This window comes from Amborella trichopoda, chromosome 5, assembly GCF_054954075.1.
Source record: "Amborella trichopoda isolate Santa Cruz 75 chromosome 5, AtrichopodaSantaCruz75HAP2 v2.0, whole genome shotgun sequence".
In the NCBI taxonomy this organism is placed as follows: Eukaryota; Viridiplantae; Streptophyta; class Magnoliopsida; order Amborellales; family Amborellaceae; genus Amborella; species Amborella trichopoda.
This window is the reverse complement of record NC_142340.1, coordinates 41,820,127-41,826,475: the sequence shown is the minus strand read 5'-3', so window position 1 is coordinate 41,826,475 and position 6,349 is coordinate 41,820,127.

Here is a 6,349-nt window from a genome sequence, read left to right as displayed (position 1 = left end):
ACATATATCGGTATTAATGTTATAAATAATCCAGAATATACGTGAAGCTTGAGCAGGTGATCAGGAAGAGGAAAACGACCCTTTTGTTTTTATTATTGATCTTTTTTTTTCTTGGACAATTTAGTGGGGAAGCCTTTCCAAAGTTCAAACAAATAAAAGAGAAAGTATGAATATTCTTTCTTTTGTGGTTGGGGGTGGTTAAGATTTACAAAAAGTTAAGAGAAAATAATGCTCATTTTCACTGATACTACCACATGTATTCCACTAACACTGTTGTATTGGTACATGTGATCTACACCATATGAGCTCAGCAATGGATGGTGGAGATGATAGCTTCCAGACCCTGTAATTTTCGGCTCATATGAACGAGCGCATCGCTATTGCCGTCCATTTGTGAGTATTGATGTTGGATCGGACATGACATCACATTGCTAGTATTATGCACTTATCTTTTTCTGGGTAAAGGGAAACGTTTATATGTGGCCCAACAACATAGAAGTTATATGCGATCTTACTTCTTAGCCGTTCGATTAAGCTATGATTGTTCATACCCCAATGTCATGTTAAACATTGATTTATTTTTTATTTTTTTTTCTACAAAATATATTTCGATGAAATTTTTGACGTCCCATCACAAAAGTAGGGCGAACTTGAGAAAAACAAAAAATAAATATTTTTTATAAATCTAAATGACCAAAATACCCTTTTAATTTTTAGGGGTATTCAGATAATTATTCATCATCAGAATTATTTTATTATTATTGTTATCATGTGTGCCCTTATTAGATCTATACTCCAAATTTTGCTTTAAAATAATTATTTTATTATTATTTCAGGCTACTTCGGTCAGAAAAGAAATACCTATATAAAAATATTTTTTTATTTAAAATTTTTCCATTGTATATATATATATATATATATATATATATATATATATATATATATATATATATATATATATATATATATATACACGTTATTTATATTAAATTAAAAAAAAACCCTGAAGTCTTCCCTCGAATCGGCTGAAGCACCAAATTACTTCATTTTTCACACCAAACCGAAAAAAGCTCTAAAGCGAATACGACAACATTGCAATAAATATAGCTTTCTCCTACCCTTTTGAAAAAGCATTTTTCTCTTACTCAAATTTCCAGCATTAACTACTTTCTCTATTTGGAAATCAATTTCCAGTAATAAATACATTTTCCCTTTAAAAATAAAAAAGGCAACTTTAATACTTTAAAATTTTGTTATTTTAATGTATTAAATAGGTGACATCTCATGAAGACTTCGTATTTTCAGGTACCCCAAAGACTAATTTTCTAGTACATTGTTTTGCACAATAATTTTCACCGGTGTGAGCAAATATTGTCTTGAGACGCCAATCCTTTGTGATTTTTAAACCTCAACAACTTGGAAATTTTCATCCGCTGAAGACGCATCGTAGTTACAGGAGACCATTCAATCGAAAAAAAAGAAAACAAGTGATTGGGTGAGATCACACGGGCAAAGAAAAAGCATAGAAAATGAGTGTTTAGACATGGTCAAAGGTAGGAAATTTATTTTTTGCAGCCAATAATTGGTAGTTAATTTATAATAAAATGATGGATGCTTATTTATCCTAGAGGCTTTTATTGGTTCCTGCAAAAAAAAAATTTCTTTAATAAATGACTTTAGTAATTAGTCATTGTCAAATTAATCCTTAGATGTTGACTTCCCCAAACATTTTGTTGAATCATTCTAAAGCCAATTTGTGTCCACTGATATTCAAATTTTCATTAAAAATGGTGGGTGAAGTTGCCTTTTCGATATCTATGGGACTTTAAGCTGAAAGGGCCACGACTACCTCAATTACCTCTTCTAAAAATGGCGCCTAGACTTGGCTCTTGCATGAGCATACTTTTCATTTGTTCCCTTTTATGGAAAATTTGTTGAGGAAGATATTTTGGTTATGCAATTTTACGATCTATTTAAGAATTACATGTTATAAAATATTTACGTACGGACCCTAAAATTCTAGGTAAAATATGAATATTTGCAAAAATTACGAAGGTTGGTCAACCCAATTTTTTTTTCTTTCAAAATTGCCCATTGGTTAACCCTAATTTTGATTTTGATTTTATTTTATTTGGTTTTTTCGTTGGTAGGGTAATGCTTTAAACTAAAACAAATTAAAAAAAAGTCAAAATTCAGGTTGACCAAGGGGTGATTTTGAAAAATTAAAAAAAATACGGGTGACGGACCTTTATAATTTCTACATATAAGTGGAGCATTTGATATTTTAACTAAAATTTTAGGGTCCATACGTAAATCACTCTTTTAAATATAATTTGATCCTAAATTTTAGAGAATATATAATCTTTAACATGGTGATCATTGATATGAAAAAAAAAAAACAAAAAAGACTAGAAACAATAATTATATTAAAAAAATATTTGGATCAAGTTACAATTACTTTTAGATAGACAACCTATTTGCATCCATCTTGAAACTGGATATTATAAAAATACAGTCCGGCCCGCATGAAACAATTGTTCTTTTTTTAAAATTAGCCGGCATAACCTTGCCCAGCCTAGTTAAGCAATGCCACAAGTCAGCATTTGCGGCCATACTAGCAGGCTTGTGGAAAGTTTAGGTTGTTTTAAATAAGAAAAACTTTTATATAGAGACGAGGCTCTAAATGGTTTGTATGCTCTCTTTGTGGCTACAAAAGGGGAAGAGAGAAAATGGGATTTTGTGGATTTTTCATTACTGATTTGCTAGAAATGATGAAGGGAGAGAGAGAAGATGAGGGTTTTATGAGGGAAGGAGAAAAAGGGTAAAACAATACAAATGGTTCTTCAAAGAAACCTATTAACACCTCGACTTAATAGGCTCCCAAATTTTATTATTTTGCACAATGGACTGTTCAAAATTACCATACCCAACATGGTCTATTTATTTGAAAATTTGATGAACTTCATTTAGCGGGTAGAATTAATAAAAATTAGCTAGTCAAACTGGCCAAACATTGTTTGGACTAGTTTTCGATCAAGCTATATTTTTACCTTGGACTAGAATGGTTATCTGTTGACGATCTAACCGGTTAGACCACCATTAAGATCCGGTCTTGATAACTATGATTTGGATTTTGGACTCAATGTTGTCTTGAGTCCAAGCACTATTTCGAGACTCGGCCAAGTAACTCAGCCTCACTCTATAGAAGAGGCGAGTTTGCCCCGAGTACATTATACATGAGTTATTAATATGTTATATATGATGATGTAGTCAATTTTTAACGTAAACATTCAATTAATGCTCTGGTATGCGTGCATTAGTATGGTCCATGACTTACTTCCTTAATGAAATGCTTTCCTTTGGTTTAAACCTTCTATTTTTTTTGGTTAAAGAAAAAACTGGAATTGAAAAAATTATTTAGGAAAAAGATTCAAACATAATACCTCTTACAAAGGGATATTATAAGAGTTTAACACTTTAACCAACACACCATTGAAATTTTTTTGTAACCAAAAAAATATATCTATTATACTACTACCTTCCAAAACAAAAAAAACAAGAAACAAAATTTGAACATGAACGGGTTGAAGATTCAAATCCAAATTATCCTGCATGAAGGAACCCTAAGAGCGGTGGACCTGACCATCAAGTCATTTAACGCTCAATGTTACAAAATTAAAAGTTATAATATATATAAATTAATTTTTATGTTTTTTATTTTTATTTATTTTTAACTTAAACTATACTCGAGAGAGTTACTCTGATCTGCTTGAGTAACTCAGTTCAGACGAGGCCTGAGTACCTTGGCCAAATCAATTTTATGAACACTGAGTCCAAGTCATCCATCCATTGTTGACTGAGTTAGCCACAGGCTTGGCGAGTTTCTATGGTGCCAACCCTAAAATATATAAATTGGCAGTGTTTGGCAAGATGTGACACTTTTATGGAGTTTGAGTAACACAGGAGAGTCGGAGTAGACTGACTCGAGTATAACATCGACGTTAGTAGTTGAACACTTCAAGCTTCAATGCACATTCCTCCGATTACCCGGCGCGTATTACATACGTAGCTGAGTGTATACGAGAGAGAAAAATGATTGCCCTAGTGAGAGGGAGAGTGATAATTCCTTTTTTTTTTTTTTTCATTTTTTTTTAATTTTATTTTTTGAAATGTATATTCTTTTTTTTGGGTAAATCTCTCCCGTACCTTACAACGTTAAAGTTAGCATAAGCCTTTTTTTTTTTTATGGGTGTGGTTTCCATTAGGTTGAAACTTTAAACAATCCAATTAAGGGGTACCTCCAAATTTTATCATAACATGTAATTTTGGTAAAAAAATATCTTAAGATTATCTCAAAGTATATTTTCATATCTAACTATAAAATTTTAAACTCCAAAAATGGTTAAAATCAAGTAGATCTATAAACATATGAAAATCTTAAAAATTGATGGTATAGATATTGTAATGCACTATTTTTGGTATATATATATATATATATATATATATCGATGTCGAGATGATCAGTTAGAGGCTTTTTCAACATTAAAACAATCTTTTCAGATGCATTTTTGAGGTGCATCTGCAATTCTACATTTTAAGGTTGCAACCTTATATAAACTTTTTCCTTTTTTATATTTTTATTTTTGGACAAAGTTTCAACATGATATTTTTTGTAGTTGCTCGTTTTTCTGCTTATTTATATATGGGTGTGGTTTGTATAAGGTTGCCACCTTAAACAATCTAATTAATGCGTACCTCCAAACATTATCATAACATGTAATTTTGGTGTAAAAGATATTTAAGATTATCTAAAAGTCTATTTTCATCTTGAATTATAAAATTTTAAACTCCAAAAATGGTTAAAATCAAGTAGATCTATAAACATGAGAAAATATTGAAAATAGACTGCCTATATTTGAAGTTTTCAGATTAAATTTTTTCCTTTATATATTTCAAGTTTTCAGATTAAAACCAATATTCAAGTGACAACAATTAGTGGACGTATATATACGGCACAAAACATGTCCCTTTGGAAGTAAGTTCTCCTTTCTACAATTTTAGGATGACATAGAAGAGAAGAGTTTCGATGCTTGCCCTAGAAGAATATACTTCTCCCATCCTGTTGTCCAATTTAGATCAAGTGAGCCACTTATCGTTTGATCTAGATCTAATATTTTAGAGTTTTTTATTTTTTTTATTTTTATTTATTTTATTACAAATTATAAGAATATAAACTCTGGTATGTGACATCATCTCAATATGGCTCACCTACAAAAAATTTTAAAAAATATTTGATAACATAGAATGACCAAAATACCCCAAAAGCTTTCAGGGGTATTTTGGATATTTTATTTTACTTGGAATATTGTTTTTATATGTGCCATTTTAAGAGAAGAGTGGATGCCCAAAATTTCATGTCAAAATTTTTTGAAGAAAAAAATTTAAAAATAAAATAGTGAAGAAGCGTGACATTGTGATAGGAGCCATCTCAACCATCTATTTAAGGTGGATGGTAGGATAGGGACAAGTATATATATTTTGTATAGTAAGGGGAATATAGAAAGCTTGTCCAAAATGCAAACAAAGAAAAATACAAAGGTGTGTGATTACCAAAATATTCCTCAATATCTTAGAGGTATTTTTTAATTTATTATGTTAAACTGTGTCTATAATATTTTTATAGGTGTGTGATAAAACTAAAAAGTAAAAAGTATTTTATGCTCTCAAAACGTGGGATTGAAATGTAAAATGTAAAATATTGGCTTATTCTGAAATTTAAAAAACAAAATTTCCCTATAAATTTCCTACTAAATTATCTCCATTATTTTTCAAAAATGATGAGAATGCCTAAGATTGAAAATCATCTTATTTAAGAGAAAAAAAACAAGGATTTAATGAAGAGAAACAATATAAAAATTTGACAAATACGGTATTTATCTGAAATGACCAAATTATGCTTGTAGTTCATTGTAATTGTAAATATTTTTTCGATATCGCGAAATTAACCTTACGAACCCATTTCGTGTGCACCTTTCACGCGTATTTGACATATGACGATAACGCCCTTGAGATTTTTCTTAAAATACCAACTTACCATTGTGAATTTGATGCCCTCTCTCCAGTATTTAGAAATCTTCTATTTTTTTTCATTATAATTTAGAAGCCGGTGACTCGGATTGGGAATTAGTTGGGCCGATTTGGATTCCCCAAGTATTGAGAACCCACCAGTTTTTAATTTATTTTCAATTTTTTATTCTTTAATATTTTTAATCTTTCTATCTGATTCGGATTTGTTCTCTAGAGAGGCAACCGAGTCCCAAACTGCGTTTTTATGCCTTGTTTTAATATA